The 12,748-nt window shown below is 32.0% G+C and overlaps 1 protein-coding gene across 1 annotated transcript in view; it reads left to right on the forward strand.

The window, feature by feature from the left end:
- Positions 1 to 6,191: 6,191 nt before the first annotated feature.
- Positions 6,192 to 12,748, forward strand: part of LOC127730931 (uncharacterized) — a 41,677-nt gene continuing 35,120 nt past the window's right edge. The window contains exon 1 of the mRNA XM_052239562.1: positions 6,192 to 6,300. The gene's annotated coding sequence lies outside the window, so the exon portion shown is untranslated. The remainder of the gene's footprint in view (positions 6,301 to 12,748) is intronic.

Genomic DNA, 12,748 nt, shown 5'->3' on the forward strand with positions numbered 1-12,748 from the left:
TGTTAGGAGGCAACTGGTTTTTTACGTTATATGATTTTATCTTTGTCTATGGTTTCTAAACGTTGTGGTTAATATTATTACATTTAGTGGTTTTATCTTTGAGTTAATTTGTTTCTTCTTTAAGCTGCATGGTTGTTTCTATACATGAGCTGCGTCGGAGAGAAATCGACCGTATGCAAATAAATATTAAGACATCTGTTAACCTATTTCGTGTTGAAAAATCTCTACGGAAGTCTGTAATTATTTGAAAATTGAGTTGTGATAAGAACCATTCAAAACAGACCAAAATTCATCTTTTATTTCGTATTTCAATGTTCCAAAATTAATCAGTCTTGTACATGTACATGTATACTTGCACTTGCATACGGTCGATTACTTTCCGACGCAGCCTACGTTCTGTGGTTTTATCTTTAAGTGTTGTGGTTATATCTTTCAGTTATGTGGTTTCTTCTTCAAATATTCTGTTAGTTGCTGATTTTGTTTATAACTATTCAACATGCACAAAAGCTTTTTTTGCCCTATTTCCTATTTTTTAACAATCAGTATTTGAATTTACAATAAAATCTACCAATAAACGAAACAAGGGATATGCAAAAGTTTGTAGACACTTTTATAATGTTATTTTACAGATGATGAGACAACTGAACTGATGTAATCAACTATGGAACTGAACAAGATAGAAATATCTGAACTTTCGAGTGAACAAGTAAGTGTATTATGGCTTGCTTCGTTGCCTTTTAATGTTTCTCCTCATTAGATTGACCAAATATTGTTGTGTTTCCTAATAAGCGATTTCATATTGGTTGTGGATGTATGAGTAACCTTGGATGTGTACACAATTCAAATTTAGCTATATATCAATCGGATATTTTACCGATTCTTTACGGCTGTGGTTGTAGGTTAGCGATATATTGGTGTTTGGCTCGTAAATATGAGCAGAGGATGCTTCAGTATATACAAATTATGTATACATCAATTTGAGAGAGCAACCAAACGAGAAAAATACAACAAAAAAAAAGGACATCTTAATCGTATGCATGTCTCTAATCGTTGAAAGTCATGATTGCACATTTTAATATTTATAATGATAATCTTTAAAAAATTAAAAAAAGATTGGCTGATCTTGCATACATTCAATTGTTTTATTCCATTTCCAGAGAGAAAACTTTCGTATTTAAGGACAGTCATTTCCAAATCTAATTGTACATCAAACATTTTACAAAAATATAAATGTAAAAGCACGTTATGTTTTGCTACTTACATGATTTATAACAAACCTTTCTAATAATGTACGTTTATACACTTATTTTAAATTGCTAAGAAACTAAGGTTTTCAACTCCCTCAGGCAAGGCTGGCTTTAGATCGAATTGGCTACTACCTTTAAGTCTTTTTCAATCATATAGCTCTTCAACTGTTTCGGTTATTATACATTCTTGGCTTTAAAATATTTGGCTTTGAACGTTCCTAATGATGGTAAATTAAGATGGCCTTTTCGGACGCATACAATTCATGAAGTGTTGTTTTCATTTTTTACAACACTGGATCGGTACCTCTGCCTATGGACTTCAGTCCCCGGGTGTATCATCCGCTCTGTACTTCGGTACTGACATGATTAATGATAAACCTTTCTTAAATTGTCTGTTTATCAATTAATGAATTACTAAGAAACAAAGGTTACAACTCCCCCAGGCAAAGTTGACTTGGATGGATTTGGTTATAATTTTCGGTCCTTTTTGGTCATACAGCCTTTAAACTGTTTCGGTTCTAATACATTCCTGGCTTTCAAGAATTCGGCTTTGAGCGTTCCTAATATATGTCTATACCTCTGCTGGTTGACTATCAGTCCACGAGGGTATCATCAGCTTAGTAGTCAGTACTTCGGTACTGACATGATTTCTAACAAACCTTTCTTAAATTGCCCGTTATAGGTCAATTATTAACTGAAACATATTGTAGACATGGTGAAGTTAAGCGCGGTGAATATCACTTTCTTCAGGTGAATATGCTGTTTTATTATATGACTATAAACGTTCTCTTTACTCATTGGCTAAAAACGTAAGGAATCTTCTTAAATAAAACTTTATATTCACCGTTGGAAAAATTACGAGAGTTTAATATGAGATTTACACCAACAACCTTATATATCCTTATATACACATACACGTCTAAAAAGTGTACAACAACACAAAAACAATGATTAAAAAATATGAAACAAATAAAATCAAAATTCAATAAATATTTCGGATACCAAATATCCTACATCAGTATGAGTGAGCAGCCTGGTGTAAAATTAAGTCACTAGCTATGATTATTTTAAGAAATCTTGACATTATACAAATTAAACACTTAATATCGTTGGTAGAAAAGTTAAAACTACAATTTAATAATTTTGAACTTCATATACAAATTAAATAAAAACAAAAGATGGAAAGTTTGGAGTTTTAGTAATATATACTCATTTGAACTACATTTAGATACAAATTAAGTATTTACAACCGGTGGGAGTGCGTAGTTGTACATCGGAAAATGAAGTAACACATCTAGTACTGCTCGATTTTAACTACTTCTTTTCATTAATACCATTTGGTGCAAAAGTTTTCAACTTTCGTATTCAAAATCTTTCCCCAGTGACTCTCTCCTCTCTTGATCATGGAGTGTTGTGGTCAATTATAGTGATAGTCAGTCGGTTTACATCTGCCTTATAGTGACCAGGACATCTCAAATGTCGACTGAGAGGGAGGTTGGCTTACAGTCATAGTTGTCTCATTGGCACTCATACAACATCTTCTTATATCTATAGTCATTGCCATGGCCATTCATACGTTTGTGAAACGGTTGTTCTGACTCGCCAACATACTGTTTACCACATTTACACTGAAAAAGATACACAGTGTTTGTACATTTTGTACTCTTACAATTAACATTGCAAAATATGGTGTATGTCGTATCAGTCGAGTGAATGTTGATGTCCAGGTGTGCAGTATTTGCTTGTTAGTCACACATCGTTTGTTCCCACAACCCTTACAAGAGCTTGATGACGGAGAATCTGGTTTGGGTGATAAATCAGCTCTCACCAACCCATCTTTAAGGCGTTCGGGACTACGGGGTGGCTCGGGAAAGATCTTGGAAAGTTTAGGATTTTTTTCGATATCTTTCTAGTTTTCGCGGATTAAAAGGCAATAACTTTATTAAGGAGTCATCTGACGATTTCGGTTTTGTTGACTTATTTGTAGATATTGTCTTGCTGATCATTTTTAGTATTTAAAGTTTCTCTCTATCTTTTAAAGATTTCAAAATAATATGGCAAAAAATTTTAAAAAAATCATTTAAGAGCAATAACTCCTAGAAGAAGTCTTCTGACAGTTTTGACATAATGGACAATAGGTAGAGCTCATCATTCCGAACACTCTATTAGTACCAGATTTTCTCTATATATAACAGTTTTCAAAATAATAGAAAAAACTTGCATGTTACCCCATATCTTCTATTTATAGCCATGTCGGTCATCTTATTTGGCAGGCAGGGTCATCGGACACATTCTTAAACTAGATACCAAATGATGATTGTGGTCAAGTTTTGTTAAATTTGGTTACTCTAGTAGTTTCAGAGGAGAAGATTTTTGTAAAGGTTAACGGACGACGACGACGGACTCCAAGTGATGAGAAAAGTTCACTTGGCTCTTTGGGCTAGGTGATCTAAACAGTAATCATATATTTAGTATATAGATAAATTAATAAACATTTATCTATTAAATAACCTAAATTTTCCTTTCTTTCTGTTAACGAAAATGAGAATAAATTCACACTGGTGTAGGTAATATGTAATCATTATGTATGTACACAATAAAAAAGAAAGAGTTACGACTTTTGACATTTTTCTTTAGTAAAACATAGTTTTCCGTAACAATTTCATCTTGAAACAATTTAGAAAAAATAATGTTTTTCCTCATGATAATGGATATGTTAATAGGTTATTCTTAAGTGATTTTAATTGTTTTCCAGTATTGTTCCGGTATTTATACTTTTCGATCTTTTTTTATCGCCAATGATCCCCTGATCATAAAATCACTGATAACGTTTTCACTCTTATGAAACCAAATTTAAAGTAATACGAAACTTCAAATTTAAAAAAAAAGGTTGAATATGTTTTATATACTTGAATGGACAAGTTTTACTATAAAACCAGTGTACGTGAACTTTCTTGTAAAAGAAAATCCTTTATATTATCAAAATCTTCATAAATATACTGCTGTTTGAATTATTGTCTTCCCGTACACTAATTCGCCGATATGTTCCCGTATGCAGTGACCTTAAATACGAGAACTCTCGATAGAACTTTTGCCATCGCACAGCACAAGTGTGAGGGGAAAACTGTGATGAAAGAATGTAAACAATCGTGCACTGGAAGGTAAATAGTATTAACTGATTCTTTAAGAACAAATTTAATACAACAAATCATTTAACAACTGTTATGGAAAATTTTAATTAACAAATGGGAACGCATGGAAAATATGAAAAAAAAAATCTTGGCTCTTTCAGTTCACTTATTTGTCACGTATTCCACATGTTCTGTGTTGATTGTTTATCAATGTCACGATCATGTAAACTTCGGCAACAAACTCGAAAAATAGCTAGCTTGCGATCAACAATCACTGAATGAAATATTATTTGTCGATAATACGTTATAGATTCGTAATAAATATATAAAAAGTAAAATTGGATGGAAATGGGGAATGTGTCAAAGAGACAACAATCCGACCAAAGAGCAGAAAACAGCCAAAGGCCACCAATGGGTCTTCAACATAGCGAGAAAATCCCGTACACGGAAGCGGACTTCAGATGGCCCCTAAACAAAAATGTGTACTAGTTCAATGAAAATGGACGTCACACTAAACTCCAAAACATATACATGAACTAAAATTGAAAAACATGCAAGACTAACAAAAGCCAGATGTTCCTGGCTTGGGACAGGCGCAAAAATGCGGCGGGGTTAAACATGTTTTGTGAGATCCCAACCCCCCACCCTATACCTCTAGCCAATGTAGAATAAACAAACACACAGCAATACGCACAGGAAAACTCAGTTCAAAAGAAGTCCGAGTCCGATGTCAGAATAGGTAACAAAAGAAACTAAGCAAAATGACAATGATACATAAATTAACAAAGGTCTACTAGCAGTTACTGACATGCCAGCTCCAGACCTCAATTAAACCGATTGAAAGATTATGTCTTCATCATATGAAAATCAAGCACAATCCCTCCCGTTAGGGGTTTGGTATCATACCATCATAAACTGACTAAGTTTAGTATATATGCATGCATTGGTCCAATAATTTCGATAATATTAAAATTACAAGAAACTCTTTTCATATGATTTTAACACACAAGGTTTATTCTAAAACATTTAATATGCACACAAATACATTCTTCTGTTGTTATTTTAAGAAAATACAAGTGAATAAAGGCAACAGTGGTATACCGCTGTTTAAAAGTCATAAATCGATTGAGAGAAAACAAATCCGGGTTACAAACTAAAACCGAGGGAAACACATCAACTATGAGAGGAAAACAACGGAACAACAGAAACACTGAAGTGCAACAAAAATTAACGCCAACATACATAGAAACGAACTATTTGATAACAAATGCCATATTCCCGACTTGGTACAGGACATTTTAAGAAAAAAATGGTGGGTTGAACCTGGTTTTATGGCTAGCCATACCCCCCGCTGATAGTAACACTAATGTTGATATTTACTGGACCATACTTTAGTTACACATTTAAATGTTCATAAATGGCAATAGCCATTAAGTTTCACGGCTTCCTATGGTTTTGGTTTCATCTGTCGTGTGTGACTGTCCACTTCTATCTTCAAATGATTTAGTTGAATTTTGGTATACATATTAGAAGACAGTGAGCACTCTTAACGTTGGATTTAGAAAAAATCTGTTGAAATTTATTTTCATTACTATTTTTTAGACAAACATGGGTACTTGAGTATGTCTGGTAAATATCTACATATCTTCATAATCATGTTGAAATTAGTTGTTGGTTCAGTGTTCAATATGAATAACGTGTTCATTGTAGCATGCAATAAAATGCTAGTGTTACGAATTGGCAAGATAACATTTGAAACTATATAAATTACGTTTAAAGCTCGATATATTATTATTGACTTTTCTTAAATAAAAAAATAATTGTTTAATCAAATTTAAATGTCTGTTAAGCACCTGGAAGTTGTCAGATACTTACCTGATATGATCAACCGTATCATTAAAAATTGGAAATATACCAAAGAGGTAAGTCAGTATTTATTATTATTGAGACATATCTCAAAATAAAGGAAATATTGGTTTTTATAATTCTAGCTAATTTAAATTAAGAAAAACAAGTATATTCTAACAAAAAGTCAATATACTCAAGCTGCATTATAACATATACAAATGGTAAGTTGTCAATCAAATACATTTGCGTTAAGTATTTATTGTCTTGTAGTTTCAGATAATAAAAACTCGAAACTATTACTAGCTGCTCAACATTGGCAGAAGCAGTCTTGGTCGTTCAATAGAATTATCACAAAAAGGGAAGGGTTTGAACATAAGAAATGTGCTCATTAATTGACTGTTAAAAGATTTTTGTGGAAATGAAAACATCATGGTGGGACTATTAAAAATAAACTGCTGACACAGAAGTATGTCTCGCCTGTCGGCAGAAAATTCAGAAACAGACAACCTGATGAACAGCAACATTGGTCGCTTGACCATGAACTAGGGGACAGGGCATCGACATGGTCGACAAACTGAATTTATTGACATTAATGCAATTTTATAGAAAATATAATTATATATCATAAATAGTTCCTATTAAACTAACTTAAGGATGTACATCTCTGAGGAGCCAAAAATATCTAGAATTAAACTTTGTTCTTAACCTGATTTTTGGGTTTATATGCCTGTCAAAAAATAATTGGTGAAGAAAAAATCATATGGTGGTGCGCTTCTTTTTTTTGCTACAGCCATTTGAAAGTACCCAGTTTTGATGAGTTTCCCATTTTTCATCAATTTTTACCCATTTTTGGGCTATTATCATGAAAAAAAATCACAGTTTCACAATTAAACTTTTTTTCATACTTTCACTAAAGATGAAGTGGACCAATCTGAAGAAATTTAACTTAAAAAAAACTAATGGTAGGTGTTAATAAAAGAAAGTTTTATGAAATTTTGTTGCTTTTTCGTGTCAAATTTACCATGTTGTCAATTTTGTAAATTTGGGATTTTTTTCTTTTTTTAAAACAAAAAGCATATTATTTCTAAATGATTGAAAAAATACATATCTAAGAAATTTGAAAAGAAAAAAATTGATATGAGATGTACATATATCTCATTTTCTCAACATTTTGGCTAATGAGACTGACTTGATTGGTTATAAAATTTGAAAATTTTATTACTCAAAAACTACTAATTGTAAATACACAATTTTTTCACAGAGTAAAGTTTGATTATAATATTTTTTAAATTCATTGATATTTTCCACTTGTATCACATGTTTTGGAAATAATTCCAGAACGAGATTTCAACGAGACTGAAACGTCAGAAAAATACATCCTTAAGCAGAAAACTTAACATTGAAAATTGGTAATTATTTGAAAGCCACTGGACCATGACCTACGGGGGCAGGGCCTCAAAATAGTAGTCCAACTGATATGTACTGATGGTAATGCAACTTTATAGAAAACATCATCGATCTGTCACAAGTAGTTCCTATCAAACTGACTTAAGCAGAAAACTTAACATTGAAAATGGCTAATTCATTCAAAGTCACTGGACCATGACCTAGGGACAGGGCCTCGAAATCGTCATCAAACTGATATGTTGTGATAGTATTGCAACTTTACAGAAAATATCATTGATCTTTCACAAGTAGTTCCTATCATACTGATTTAAGCAGATAACTTAACATTGAAAATTGATGATAAATTTAAAGACACTGGACCATGACCGGGGGGCAGGGACTCGGAATAGTCGTCAAACTGATATGTACTGATAGTAATGCAACGTTATAGAAAATTTAATTAATCTATCACAAGCAGTTCCTATCAAACTGACTTCAGCAGAAAACTTAAAATAACACATGTTTCGTCGCAGGCGAGACAAAAACCTGTCAAAGTAAAGCACTACTCTCTTTCTTACATCTACGTCATATGTAGAAACTACCTGATAGCTGCATTTTCACCTTTTTCCCAAAATGGTACAGCCACTTTTTTTGTTTTTATTTTGCTGTGTATTTCTACACTCAGTAAGGCCAAACAGACAACCACCGCCATATGGGTAATGCTACCAGGCAGAATAAGTCTAGGTCACCATACCTCTATATCCCATTTGGTCTAAGTACCAACTATCAGTGAAATTGAAGGACCATTAAATTAAATCATTTACGGGAAATGCCGAGTAGCCATCGAAAAATCTGAAATAATTTTAAAAAGTCGACCAATTGTCATGTTTAAAAATCATTTACGGGAAATTCCGAGTAGCCATCGAAAAATCTGAAATAATTTTAAAAAGTCGACCAATGGTCATGTTTAAGGGAACTATATACCTGCTCAAAGAGACTCGAGGTTAAACATACTATGACTGTATAGATTACAGGCTCCAGACAAGCACCCCAGCCCTCACTGAGAGAATGGGTTTAATAGTAGTTAAGGAATAGCATTTGCACTATAACAACAAACTGAACATCAATGATTTAACGTAAAATCAATAGACGTAACAATATAACGTAATCTGCAAGTAAATCAAACTTTCTTGGGTATCAATCAAATAATGTATACAACATTTCGTTTGAAACATAAACAACGGTATAAACAGTTATAATATACTTAGATAATTATATGTGCAAGTATATTGATATTTAGTGGGTATCGATCATGTAAATAATTTATACAAAATTTGGGTTAAAACGTCGTTTACAGTATATGAAAACTGATATGCTTCCATAGTTTTAATCATTTTCTGACATTACATTTTATTAACTAAAAGTATATGGTGGCACAGTTATACGTAGTTTTACAGATGAAACACAAAGGTTTATCTTTTCTGTCAATTAAACTAACGGTCGTCAACAGTTTAAAATTCAAATTAAAGTTACATTGGAACAATAACTTTTAGTTTGCTTATTTTTTCAAGTCCATGGTTACATACACATATCGAAGTGAGATGTCATATTTTAAAAGTTAGAATTCTTCACCAAAATTTTAGAAGCTTCATCAAAGATCAAAATCATACGTATTTATATTTCTATTATCAACATATTTGAACGTGATCTGGACTGAAGCATATAATTTTAATCACATAAAAATCTGTAATAGAAACCGATCTAGGAATTTGAATTTTTAGTCGTAGTAAGTCCATTTGAATTTACGAATTGTGCCATGTTGGTTAAATATATCTGAAAAAAATAGAGCAGTTTGATTAGGATTAATTTAAAAAGAATAAAAACATTGCAATCTGATTACCTATTTATATCTTAATACTAATAAAGATTAAATGAAAAACACGTAGTTATTGTGGGTAAACATTTGAACAATACAGCTACTGTCTGGATATAGCGAACAGAAATACTGTAAACTAGGTCACGACACATTATCTCTTTATTGATTCATGTCAATTATGCATTGGTAACATTTAGATATATACTGGATAAATAAATAAAAATAATTTTAAATTTCCAATTAACCTTCGATATATCTCCACAACTGATTAGATTATTTGGATTAGTCACGAAAAGGATTTAGATGTGACGGAAGAGATTGAACAAAGTAAAAGTTTCTGTCTTTTCAGAACTCTGATTTAAAAAAAACCCAACTTATTTGACTCAAAATGCAAATTGAAAATTGAACGGCAATGTTTACACCATTAACAATAACTATCTTCAAAAGAAAAGACTTCACATGAGATTTTACCGCAGAGTTCCAATTTTCAATAAAACGTGAATTAGTAAAGTTGAAAATTGAACTGAATATTTAATAACAAACTACTTACCCTTCAGGAGCACATCATGAGTTCATCCAAAAGGGGCTGCTTTTGCCTTGCTTTTATATGTTGTTTTTTGTGATATTTTATTTAAAAGTCATGTCTTTTTTCCTCTACAGTCTTGTATATTATATGACTAGAAGTGATGCGATTGCATTTCAAATTTTCAGATTCAGGATTGTTTTAGAGCTGGAGAATCAAACTTTTGTATAAATGGTAATGTCTAAGTTTTAGACAAACGACATTTATCAATCCGTAATAATATAATATAATTTATCCCCGGATTTTAACTGCATTCAATAGTGGAACCTAACTGTTAGTCCTTCCGGAGCCGCTAACTTCAACCCGGTTTTATGTGGGATATTGTGATGCGTTTTTTGTGTAGTGTTTTCTTTAACTGTCGTCTGCCTGTTACTCTCTTTTATTTTGGTTACGGTAAGGTCCGTCTTTCTACGTTGTGTAGATTTAGTTTTTTCTCTTGGTAACTTCTATCTAGTTTTTTTCACAAATGAAAAAACTTATAGTTTACACTCGTTACATTTTTTTCGATCACGTTACATCCACTAAAAAAAATCAGATTTCAAAAAATAAATCTAATACAAACAAAACATCTCTGCATGATTTTCTTTCCTTTTTGAAAAAGTGCTTTATTGTGCAATGAGTTTATAACCTTTCTCAAGTATACAACTCGTATGAAAATCAAAATCAAGTTACAAGTTTTCGTGAAAGAAACCCCTTTTCTCTTTTTAGAGAATAAAATATCTGTCTATCTATATATCTATCTCTTAGTCTCCCTCTTTCTTTGGATGTACTGTCTAAATTATTGTCCGTTACAGAAAATTGTTTGGAAATGCTTTATAATTTCAAAACACAAGAGAAACGGAAAGGCGACGAACGTTACATATAAGTTATATATATATTATTGAGAATGTCTTAATAATATAGTTAGCTATCTTTCTTACCAATAAATACCATACCTATACGATAAATAGGCTTGGTTCTAAAAGATGCATATTCCTGAAAGGAAGTGATCTATCTTGTAAAACCAAGGACGAATGTATCCTCACAATGTACGTAAAGAGATCAGTGTTATATCTATGACATAAGTTTATAACAAATATAAGAATTGAAATCTTCAGGGTTGGACATCTCACAGCTGTATACGACTATTAATCTAAGTATATCATTTCCAAAACAGAAGTTTTATAGTTTCTACACATTAAATATAATTAACTAAGGTATATAAAGTTTGCATAAACTCCTTAATTAAAATGGACATATAAAGGGTGGGATATTATATGAATGAATACATGAAATAAATAAAAGCAACAGTAGTATACCGCTATTCGAAATTCATAAATCGATTGAGAAAAAAACAAATCCGGGCTACAAACTAAAACTGAGGGAAACACATCAAATATAAGAGGAGAACAACGACACAACAGAAACACAACACTAAAATGCAACACACACAGAAACGAACTATAATATAACAATGGCCATTTTCCTGGCTTGGTACAGGACATTTTAAGAAAAAATGGTGGGTTGAACCTAGTTTTGTGGCTAACCAAACCTCCCGCTTTTATGGCAATGTTAAATATAACATTAAAATGACAGGACTACATGACAGTACTACAATACAAATAAATGGGAGAACATACAGGACAGAGACACACACAAATAATAGCCATCAAAAGGTACCAGGCTATAATTTAATACGCTAGACGCCAGACCCATCAGTGACGCTCAGATCAAAAAAGTTCGAAAGCCAAAACAAGTACAAAGTTGAAGAGCATTGAGGACCAAAAGTTTTAAAAAGTTGTGCCAAATACGGCTAAGGTTATATGCCTGGGATAAGAAAATCCTTAGTATTTAGAATAATTCATACTTTTGCAAACAGTAAATTTATAAAAATGACTATATAATAGATATACATGTTAACACCGAAGTGGTGACTAACTACAGAATAAAAACGAATACGTAAAACAACCTAAATCAGCACATAAAAAGGCACAGCCGAACAACGTAGTATATGTTAGCCGAAGAGATCGACGCACAATGTGACGTCACATATAAATTTCTATAAATTTCCAGAAATTGAATAGAGTTCAAGATTAGGTTTGAAATACTGATATAACATGTTTTAATAACAATGAAAATTACAATACTTATTAATATACAATTGTGGTAGTAATTAGATAATTAATTGTATTATCAAGCTATGTCGGTATATCTTCTAAATCAAACTGAAAACCAAATACATCGTATAAATTAGTTGACCCAAACTAAAATCTTATAAACTTTAATGACGAATGATGGCTCCAAAATAAGTAATCCCGACATGTCACCCAACAGTTAATGGATAAACAGTTTAAATGACTCGTTTTATTGATAAAATTATAATTACCCTGTTGTTGTCAAAACATAAGGTTTTGTTTTTGTTTAAAAAAAAATACTTCCACTTGGACACGCGATTTGAATATGTCATTTTACTTTTTTTCTTTCTTTTAATTGAATTTGGAATTTTTAATGTACTACCCCCCTCCTCGGCCAAGATCTGCCATGAATTAGGAACCTCTCTAGTGGTTAAGCAAAGCATGGACACTGGATCAGTATTTCAATCAGATTGGTTTTTTTTGGTTGGTTACTGTTGCCTCTGGTGAAGAAAAAAGTGCTTACGACGCACGAAATTTATGAAAAGTTATTTTCATTTTCTAGC

This window comes from Mytilus californianus, unplaced genomic scaffold, assembly GCF_021869535.1.
Source record: "Mytilus californianus isolate M0D057914Y unplaced genomic scaffold, xbMytCali1.0.p SCAF_2, whole genome shotgun sequence".
In the NCBI taxonomy this organism is placed as follows: Eukaryota; Metazoa; Mollusca; class Bivalvia; order Mytilida; family Mytilidae; genus Mytilus; species Mytilus californianus.